The following is an 11,428-nucleotide window of genomic DNA, read 5'->3' as shown; positions in this document are numbered from 1 at the left end:
AAGGGAGGGTGAACGTTGGACTACATATTGGATACAAAAAAAAAATTGTCATAAGCATTTAGTGCAAAGTGATTTTTAGATGCTCCTGGCCTGTGAGGCCGTGTGGTGGGGTTGTCTGTCGTATGCATGAGGTCCGGCTAGTGCCATAGCCAATGCCAGCCCATTTTAGGTCCCATCAGTGGTGCGTCTGTCGAGAGCTGCCTATAGGTGGTGGTTTTTGAATCTTGGTCTTATAAGGGACCTGTTAGCTTTATTATATAGTTGATAACCGCCTTGAAGCAGTGGATGCTAAAATATGCAGATTAAAGTTTCAGCCATGAGCATGATGATGAAACCAAGGAATCCCCGTAACCCTAAAGATACCTTGTCCATTCTAAGTGGTTTAGTGGGATCTTTGGCTAGAAATGTGATCAATTACTTTACCCTTTGTCCTGAAAGTGACACCACGCTGGAGTTTGGGTCACTATGGGGAAATACCCATGGAGTAATCATGAGAGATAGTCCATGGGAGCTAGAGAAAAGATTAGAGAGCAAAAGTGATGTTAGGATGGCACAGTCATTTGTGATCGTCAAAAGTGATAAGTTTTTAAAGGAAAAGACCGTGATGCCACTAGTCAAAGTAATATATGCCTATGAGCAGGAGATACCTCTAATGCTAGGGCCTGATGAAATTGGGTTCCAAAGCACAATATTGCAGATCTATAAAGCATTGGACGATATCTACATATGTGGAAAACCCTTATCAGAAAGGAAGGTTCTATTAGGACCTACCTCTGATTCTAGGGAAACAATAGCAAATGAGCATAGAATTACTAAAACACCAACATCAAGCGATGGAGTAGACTCCTTATTGCGTAGCATAGGACTCCCTAGACCACTCTGTGAGTTGGCAGAAAGGGATAGTAAGGATAATATTAATCGTCCTATACCGGTAAAGGTGGAAATGAAAGAGGTTGGAGACCCCAAGACACTAGTGTTAAGTCATGAATATGAGGATTTTAATGGCCCAGTGCTGATCTTGAAGGAAAGTACTAAATGCCCTCCTCCTTGTAAGGATCTCCCAGTGTTTCATGGGCTTGTTAATGAGGATCTGATGGTGCATTTACGAGAATACGGCCTAACTTGCCTTGCAAGTGGTTCAATGATATTCATCGGATGCTCGTATTCTTAAGTACCCTAAAGGGAGAGGCTAGAAAATGGTACTGGAGCCTCCCAAGGGGGTCTATTAAATCCTTTGAGGAGTTGAGTGATCAATTTTTAGATGAATATGAGAAGAAGGTGCCTATGACCCAAGTTTTAGGACAGCTGATGTAGATTAGGCAAGAGTTTTATCCTTCTGTTAAAGAATATGTTAGAGCCTTTGATGATATTCTGAGGCTTTGGCCAAGAAGAGCTACTATATTGCCAAGTGATGTGCTATGTGATCTCTTTTTGAATGGCTTAGAGATTAGCATGCAAATCCAAGTGGGACTGCGGAATTCTAAGTCATTAAGGGAAGCAAAGATGCATGACATTGATTATGAGGGACATATTCAGAGATGTTGGAAAAACTTTTGGAGTTTCCCCCACTCAGTACAAGTGCATCCTAGCTTCCAACCATTTCTACAATGAGACAGCTCACTTGTTGATACCAAGGCAGCCTATGAGAGAAACCTTGGTAGCCAAAATCTCCAAGCAGAAAATGGCAATAGTAGGGATAATATACCCCCTGGGAATAAAAAGATTCCAAGCCCAATAAGTCCCATCAAGGCTTGCAACACTTCCATGAGAGGTAGTTGTGATGGTGGAATGATAGAACCATTAGGTCTACAAGCTTAGATGAGCATTCTATGAGTGGTTCTAGTTGTGCTCTTAGTAGGGATCTTGAGAGACCTTTCCAATTTATAGATGAATCATGCTTTCGAGTAGATACTATTCCTTTTAGTAAAAGCATGGTTCCTATGGCTAAGCAGTTGTTGCAGAGTGGACAAAGGCAAGTAAAGACATCTCGTGTAGAGAAGATGCAACATGCCAAAGGTCCACCTGTACTAAATAGAAGCCATAAGGCTATGAGGCCATCTGGTAATGGTGATAAATCCACAGTGAGTCCATTGGACCAATGTGGGCATATGAGGTAGTCTAAGAATATGAAAAGGAATATGAGATGGGTTTGGAGGCCCAAAATCCCTAAAAATATTGTTGGTTTGTTAGATGAAGGGCCAGGAATCGCATGTGGACATGCTTTGATAGATTCCCAAGAGGATGTGACTAAAGGCCATAATGCAGCATCTGACAGTAGGGACTGCTGCCTTGAGATACATCTATGTGATGGATCTAGGCTTGAAGCTCTGTCTAGTTTGGGTCGTATCATTGACATATGTAATTATCTGATTAGAGAAGAGTTGAATGATCATAAATCCATGATTCTCCCTATTGGGACAAGCGATCCGTTTGAATGAAGACCAAGGGGATGAGATATACCAACCTAATGATGTCATTCATTCAGCTCATAGTACCCAAGAAGAGATGGCCATTATTACTGAGATATCAGTAGAAAGGCTTGGGCTAGTGAATCTACAAAGAGCATAGATCAAGCTTTTAGCTGACTCGCATGAGTAGCATGAGGCTAGTCCTCCTATTTTATGTTATCCTGATTAGTTTGATAGGATGTGTTGTATATGCCAAGGAGATCATATATTGCATGGATTAGAATGAACTATCCATTTTAGGTGAAGAGGGCCAGTTAGTTTACAGTGAAAGGCTTTATTTCTTTAGGCCAAGAGGGCCAATTGTCTGTTTAAGAGTACGAGTGCAGTTAATGGTTTCTTGTTTTAGTCTTGTGCTAGACAAGTTCAAAGAAGCGCTTGGAAGGAGCCTTTGTCATGTGGAAGCTTCTCTTGGCCCTACCCAAGTGATATCTCTCCTTTATGAGTGCTTGTTCTTTCACGTTATATGTATCTGTGTACTTGAAGGGGGTCTTCTTTCTTATTGGGGACAGGCAATCAAGGCATGAAGTCCCAGGTTTAGGTTAGGAAGTTTGAGGGAGGTCTGAGTAGTTGTTGGCTTCTGTAGCCAGGCATTGAAAGACCTATTTTAGAAGGCAGTTCTAGTGACCGTGTTCTGCCAGCCCGCTAGGCGGCCGTTCTAGAAGCTCCTGTTCCTTGTGAGGCAATTAGAGAAGCTTACTAAAATAATGATGAAAAGAGACAAAATCCTAAAGATCTGAAAGACAATATATGAATATACGGAGGTGTGTAAAAAGGGGTTTTAACCCCTATAAAAATAGAAAAGGAAAGAAAGAAAAATCATTGAGATGTTGTTTATCGCCTTGCAAAGGCCTGGTAGGTGCCTGGGAATGAGACAAGACTCAAGGCCGATGCCTTGCCTTCCTTGGGGTGACGTCTTGCCATAAAAGAAGAAAATAAAAGAAGGTTGGAGCGAAAATAAAAGTGAGAGTTAGAAAATGATTAAGTGTCGCCTTGCGAGGGCTTGGTAAGTTCTTGGGTACCAAGATAGGACCTGAGGCCGATGCCCTATTCTCCTTAGGCCACTACGTTCAGCTCCCTCCTTTTTACACACCCGAGTATGGAAAAATAAAGGCCTAAAAGAAGAAATGTGCTAAAAGAAAATATTTCTTGATCAAGCTATAGGAGTCCTCGCCTAGTGGGAGCTCCTGGTTAAGTTGTCCTTAATTAGGTAGGTAATTTAGACCACCACTTAGGATGACCTCTTTGATAGTTCTTTTTAGCTTGGTTGTGTTGGAGTAGTTGGTTAGTGACTAGCTTCTAGCCTTCTATCAGATTATGCTGGGCCTACTCCTTGTGGATTTCATGCCTTGGTTTTGTCAAGGGATAGGGTATGAGCTGTGATATATTGTGTTGGGTATTTTTTGTATCAACTTGATGCTCCTTTTTGTTGTTTATGTGCAGATCTTTTCATGGCATTTGATGAGCTGAGTCGCCCTATCCCGTGGTCACCAATTACATATGATTTTTGATGCCGAGAAGTGCATAAAAATAGCCAAAATTTACGAATATCAGGGAAAAAATAGACTTCGTCGAAGGCGGCAGTGGCAATTAGTACGATTTTAAGCGGCAAGTCCCTAAAGCACTAGTGCTAATCTTCACGGAGAATCAAATGATGATGGATGGTCAAGTTGAAGTTTTCCTAGATGCAAAACGACATCATGAATCCAACACAAGTCTCAGATCTCAATTCCAAGGTCATTTGATCCCCCATTTAATCCCTGCAAGGTTCGGGGTTGTGAAGCAGCTATTGGATCTAGAAGCCGAGAAGAGCGTGAGATGGCCCAGCTTTGTAGATTTCGATGTCACAGAACCAGGCATCCAGACGGATCTTGAATCCGATGTCGTTTGCCCCCTTAAAACTGAAAAATCCACTTCCGCGCAATGTGAAACCCAAGTCATGAACCGGTTCTTTTGAGCTTTAAAGCTTAAAGCTCTAGTTAAGAGCTTAAAAAGCTCATGATATGAAACATTGAGGAGGCAGGGGGGCGAGGGGGGGTATTAGTTTTTTGCGCTCCATTTTTCCCCCCTTTCATTATCATTTTCTGATCAGGAGAATGGAGAGAAGCCCTCCTGGCTGTGTAATGAAGATTCTCTGCACCTCCAATCGCTCCAGACCACGTGAGGAATGATGCACTGAGTCAAGAGATCAAAAACCAGTCTTTCTCTCTCCTCCCTCTCTCTCCTGCATAGAGGCAATTCGTGTGTAAGAAATCAAGAAGAAGAGGGGCTGAAGAATGCTTGTCGAATTGCTTCAAGATGAAGAGAAGGCTAAGGAAAGAGGTTCAGCACTAAAGAATGGCTGCTTATCGGTCCGTGGGCTACTCAAAAAAGTTATTAAAAAACCCGCAACACGCAAGACACACAGCACACAGTATGCTTCAATTTTATGAAGAATTTTGCTTGTTTTTGTTGTTTCATGGTCCAAATGTTGTTCATATGCAATGAATTTTTGTGTGAACCTTGTTTGTATCATGTTTGAGGGCTGTAACTATAGAAATACAAAAACTGTAATGATTTAGAGCCGTTATTAATTATTTAAAACCCGAAAATTTTCTTTTTTAATGAAAATTAGTGATTTTTTTCTACTTTGAGTTGGGAAAAAGCAATGGAAATGGGATAAACTCAGAGAAAATGTTAAGTTTCAGTCAAAATAATAAGGCAATACAAATAAATCAGAAAATATCTATTTTTCATGAATAATAAATAGGAAAAAATAGTAAAAAATAGAGAAAATTAGAGTTTTTGTGCTAAAAAAATATGGAAAAATAAGATTTATGTATGTGAATGTTTGACGAGGTTAAAGCATGGGGTTAAGCCTCAGTTTGGCTCTCCTTTGTATTATAGTCTGTGTTTATTGCTTTTTACATACAAATATGATACAAAACAACCATTTACACCTATGCACCACAGCAACACCTAAAAGGTGAGGGGGGGATGAAGTTTGTGCGACGATCTAATTGTTAAAAAGATACAAATTCTAATTTTTCTCTTTGTGCATAACATTTAGGGATTGTTCTATAATTAAATATAGGCCACTAGTAGCACGGAAGTTCCGATGCTAGTCCCTAAAGTAGCGCAGCACATAACGCTTAGTAAAAATTCTTGAAAGGGTTTTTTTCCGCACCTCACATGGCTAGATTTTTAATCATAAAATGATTGTGCACAATCCTCATACACCTTGCATCAAGCATGCCACGTGGTATCTCCTCGAATGCATTGAAATTGATTGATAAACTTTGACCAACGCTGAGAGGACAAGAAACCCAAGCTGTAGGTTTAGACGGGTGCTTCCATTGGGGAAAGTTTTGTGAGGCAAATCAAAATCTCCTAGAATGCTGAATTATAAAATACTGGAGTTTGTGTGAATGTTATATGTGTTAGCAACGCATGTTGGGGCCAATCCCCGAGGTGTAGGAGAGTCGTAGTGGAGCCACGACAATCAGCTCAGAGGTGCTTCCCTATGTATGTATTACGAGGCATTATGCCTATATGTTATGGGCTCTCCCTCTGAGGAGAAGGAAAGGTGAATGTTGACTACATATTGGATACAAACGAAAAATCATCATAAGCATTTAGTGCAAAATGAGTTGGCCCGCGAGGCCGTGTGGTGGGGTTGTCTATCGTATGCATGAGGTCCACCTAGTGCCATAGCCAGTGCCAGCCCATTTCAAGTCCCATCAAAGGAACAACTAATAAGCATTACAATTCAAAAAAGCAGGGCTGCTACAATGTTGTCGGCCATACAGTTGTATATGTATGCCAAATGTAATTTTCTTGAAAATGCATAAGAACTTTTGATAAGCTTTTGAGTTGAATGTGCTCTCATTCAAGGTGCTAATAATAACAGGATATGCACTACTTGGAAACATTATATTCTGATGACAAAATGATAAGAGGAAGAGATCAAGGTCAGATTTGATTATGTTATGGTATTGTGCTTAATGATTGTAGTACACAAGTCTTCTAATAAGGCACATATGTATATATGTATTTTTAGAGACTAAGAACTTGTTATGGGATTAGTCTCTAGCAAGGAGCACTACACTTGCATGGTCACCCTCTTTGCCCAAGTAGGGCGCTTGGACCCCTTTGGACATGAAGGGCACCTCAACAAAATAATAATGAAGGGGGTTCCATTTCCTACTACCCCACTATGATACACAAAAAACAAAGACCATGCCCTTGTAATTGCTCACACAGAAGTCTTGCTAGATGAATAGCAACCTTTTAGATGGCAGCTCCTCTAAGCTGCAGTCCCAACCTACTCTTATTACCTTGCCACTAACTCACTTTCACTAAACATTAGCCTACTTGAAGCTCTTTGACTCCTATCCAATGTCCACATAGATCCACTAGCTTTCAATATAGTAGTAAATCTAATCTACTTTAATGATGCTCCCTTCATTAATACAGAGACAAATCCATGTGCACCAATGTAGCATGTTCATTCTACTTCTTTATATTATTCAATGTTAGAGTTTTATGCCATGGTTACTACTAGAATATACAAGATTCTTGCCCTCACCAATGCAATAAAGCATGATGGTGCCTCATTGCCCATTCTCAGACCTCAACCTGACGAAAATCTTCTAAAGGACATGGACCCCTTTGGATTATTGTAGGACTAAGATTATGATGCACGACTTGCATATTTGTATGCTTTCACTTTATCCAAACCTTTTTTATTACTTTTCAAGTTCAAATTGGGTTCACAAGACTTGATACTCTGTGATTTTGTTGCTGAGCTTCTCATATTCATTGCTCAAAGTAGCAGCTACAAATCCAATTAATCAAAGTAGTTGTGTCTTAGAATTCCAAGTGATGAGGACAATGATTATCTATGGGCAGTAGAAACTCCCATAATAAAATGATCATCATGCCATTTTTCAAACATGTATCTGCAAAGTAAAAAGCTTAGTGTACCTAAAACGCCTACTATCTCCATATCAAGAAATGCATATTGGAGATGCTTCAAAACATTTTGTGCACTACATCTCTAGTTGAGCACACAAAGCACATGTACAGATTGTGGCATGCTAATTCACACTAAATCTTTTGAAGCCTTGAAAATCTACTAGTCAAGTTATGTGACACACAAAGAAAGAAAACTTTGAAGCAAGTGAGTAGAAATTCAAACCCTCACAAGGGCCATTTCAAACTATCTTACTTGTCAAATCCAAAAATGAAAACAAGCAAGAATCCCCAAAGACAAGCAAGATCCATTTACTTTTTCTACTCAAATAGTCATAAACTGAGTTTAGATCATTAATACAAACGTGAACATGCACAAGAATCCCCAAAGACAAGCAAGTTTCATTTGAGAACATATGCATTGCACAAAGCTTGCATATAAGAAGGTACCATCCAAAGATAGACAACATCATGCTACAAGAGAAATAATGACAACAACATGATTTCTCAAGCAAATCATGTAGAGGCCAACATAAAAGCCTACTTATACTTCCACCTTCATCAAAACTCCTAATACATAAACCTTTTAATTATGTACTTAGAAAATTTCCTCTCATGCACTCTCTAGAAAATTTAGCACACCAATAGTAAGTTTATAAAAAAGTAGAAGACTGACTTCTTTTCTTCTATTCATGTACAAATTAGGAAAATTTTGATGCATATAGACAAATCAAAACAACATGCACAATTGACTACCCTCTACGAAAGCACAACACCAAATGGAGGGTGCTTTCCCTCTGAATGTTATAATATCAAAGGATGTGTCAAACTTCCAGCTGCTTACCAGCAAAGATAAGCCTTTGTTGATCTCGAGGATGCCCTCCTTGTCCTAGATCTTGCCTAACCATGCCAATTGTAACTGAGCTCTCAACTTCCAACATGATAGTCTTGGCATCAACATTTTGACAAAGATCTGCATTCCACCCCCCCAATAGCCTCAAGACAAGGTGAAGAGTACTCTCCTTTTGAATGTTGTATTCTCTACAAGGGTACACACATCTTGAAGTTTCTTGCCTAGTAAGAAGATGAGCCTCTACAAGTTAGGGGGAGAGATACCCTCCGTGTCTTAGATTTTGGCCTTCACATTGTCAACTATATCAAAGCTCTTAACTTCAGGAGTGATGGTCTACTATCTAATGAGATCTTTAGCAACAATCTTCATGCCACCATGCAACCTCAGTGACAAGTAAAGGAGGTTCCCCTTTTATATGTTATATTTTTGTGAGGGTGGAATAATCCTTAAGTTGTTTGTTAGAAAAGATGAGCCTCTACTTAGATGGGAGCGATGCCATGCTTGTCATGGATATTTTCCTTAACTTTGTTGATGCTGTCAAAGCTCTCAACTTCCAAGGTAATAATTTGGCCACTGAATTTCTTCACAAAGATTTGCCATAGCCACATGACTAGGTGAAGGGTGGCTTGGTTTCTACATGTTGTAGTCTACAAAGGTGAAGTAATCTTTGATTGCTTTCTGCTAACACAAACATTTAGTCTCTATTAGTTGGGGAGGGCATGCCCTCCTCATGGATCTTGGCATTACCATTGTCAATGGTATCAAAGCTTTTAACTTGAAGGGTGATAGTCTTACTGGTGAAGGTTTTCATGAAGTTTTGTAAGCCACATCATATATGTAGAACAAGATGAAGGGTGCTCTCCTTTTGAATGTAGTAGTTGAAGAGGGTATGGTTGTCTTCAAGTTGTCTATTGATGAAGATGAGCCTTTGATAGTCTAGGGGGATGCTCTCCTTATCTTGCATATGGCCCTAGCATTATTGATAGTGTTGAAGATCTTGAGTGCTAGGAGGGTGATGGTCTTGCTTCTCAAGGTCTTGGAGAAAACATACATATTGGACGTTCATGCTAGTTTCACCTTTAAAACCTTGGGCATAAATAAGTTGAACAGAAACTTCAACACATTGATGCTATTGTGACATGAGAAAACATGCAAAAACAAATGGAAATTTTTGAAACGACTAACCTAGATAGAGACAATTAGCTGCTAATCTTGGTAGATAGTGAAAACTTTAGGTCTTCTTGGTGGAAATTATTGTGTACTTTGGTATAAGCTTGGTCATCACCCCACCCATAGTCTCAATACCAAGTTTCAATGGAGTAACATCTAAGAGGAGGGTACTTGCAAACAAAGTATTGGATGAATTTATACAAAGTTTACAAGCAATAAGCTTTAGGACAACGTAACTAAATCAAATAGGTTCAAAACTCTCTAATCAATAATTGCATCTCCATACACCACAAAGTCATTGAGGTTCCCAATGTTTTTGAGTTATTTTTCTCCTTCAACATTGCTCAACTTTGGGAATCCCAGTACTTCCACCCACCAACACAATCTCATCAATCTATAATTTTTGCAACAAGGCATCATCAATCGTCTTCTCCATTAGGCTTGTAGTCTTCTTAAAAAGAATCATGCTTGAGCTCTTTGAACCTGGCCCTTGTCAAGGGCTCTGAGAAGTTAATGCCACCAAAGAGGGACTCAATCTCCACTCTAATTTGATATTAGTTAGTCGTCAAAGCCACCTTGGCTTCCTCAGTTTCCATGTGAAGTTGTACTTTTTTTTCATAAGCTTGATGAAGAGTCCCATGATGGGTTGGTTGAAATCCTCACCTACAACAACATATGAATACAAATTAGCATTATTGGCATGCCCTTATAATGGACTAGAAAAATTGCACTAGACAATACATGGGCACACCTCCAACAAGGGTGTCTCCATATTAGTGGCCAACACCTCAAACACTCCATAGGCAATTATGAGGAAGGCAACATTGATTGTTCTACCTCCCAAGCATAATACAAGGATGTCCTTCTCACTTCCCTTTTTATCTGGAGCCTCATCCAAACCATAGGCTGTTTGCTGAACAATAGGCTCTTTGATGATCCTAGCCACATTCACTTTGTATCCTTGGTAGCTTATGTTTGAACATCATTGAATTAGTAAAAAAAGAAGAAGAAGTTTAGTTCATAGATACTCATCTTGTCATACAATAGCTACCAAGTCACTAAAATAGTCACTTAACATAGTCATCACAACATCCTTGATTCGCTTTTGAGAAAAGCCTCCACCATTTCTTTCATTTTGGTTAAGACCAACACTCATTTTGTTTTGGACCAAAGACCTTAACCTCTTCACCCTTGATCCATGGCCCTAATTTCTTTGATATGAATGCCTTAACCTCTCCACCCTTGATCTTAGCTTGGATATATGGCTTGCCATCCTTGTTGAGAATTTTGTAGGGTATGAGTTTCATATCCCCCCTTTGGCACTTCCAACATTGGAACCATCCATTCACATTATACCTCATGTATCAAATTATTAGCTAAGCTCCCTTCATAAATGGCAAGGACAATGCAATGAATATGGTATTGGATGATCCAATGCATCCATGAAAGAATAGGAAGATGGTCAATCACTACCTAGCTCATAACCCATAATAACCCTCAGCTGCCAAAATAGGACATGTCAACAAGAAAACCCCATAGTAGCCCTGTGTTGATATCAATAGGCAATTGTAAAAGCCCCTAAGATCACAATTGATAAAGACCTTTAACAAAGGCATAATTAGCTAGGGAGTCTACAAAGAAATTCCACTCATGGGGAATCGGCTTGCCAAGTCACTGCTTGCCTGAAAGATCTCAAGGATGTCTAAGGCTACACGATCGTACATCCTTAGAATGGGATCTCTCAACTATAGGTCCCATTAAATTGGTTGATCACTAACTACAAGTCATCTTTCACCAATAATTGATGAATACCACCATGTTTCGCTAAATTTAGCCACATAAGCAAAGCCTTGTATTTTACCATGTTATTAGTAAAAGTGGTGCCTAGATACACTCCCATTTTCAAAACCACTCAATGATAAGGGTATTTTATGGCAATCCCTATAGTCACATGGTTAGCAGGTCCTCGAGAAGCTCCATTAAAATA

The 11,428-nt window shown here is 39.6% G+C and overlaps 1 pseudogene; it reads right to left on the bottom strand.

Moving 5' to 3' along the window:
- Window positions 1–8,170: 8,170 nt before the first annotated feature.
- LOC148010316 (polyubiquitin 3-like) lies at window positions 8,171–9,324 on the bottom strand (annotated as a pseudogene).
- Between the last annotated feature and the right edge of the window lie 2,104 nt (window positions 9,325–11,428).

The sequence above is a fragment of the Lygodium microphyllum genome, chromosome 29 (assembly GCF_053477565.2).
Source record: "Lygodium microphyllum isolate KBCC chromosome 29, Lygodium_microphyllum_v1.1.10, whole genome shotgun sequence".
Taxonomy (NCBI): Eukaryota; Viridiplantae; Streptophyta; class Polypodiopsida; order Schizaeales; family Lygodiaceae; genus Lygodium; species Lygodium microphyllum.
The sequence above is the reverse complement of the archived record's forward strand: the minus strand, read 5'-3'. Positions and strand labels throughout refer to the sequence as shown.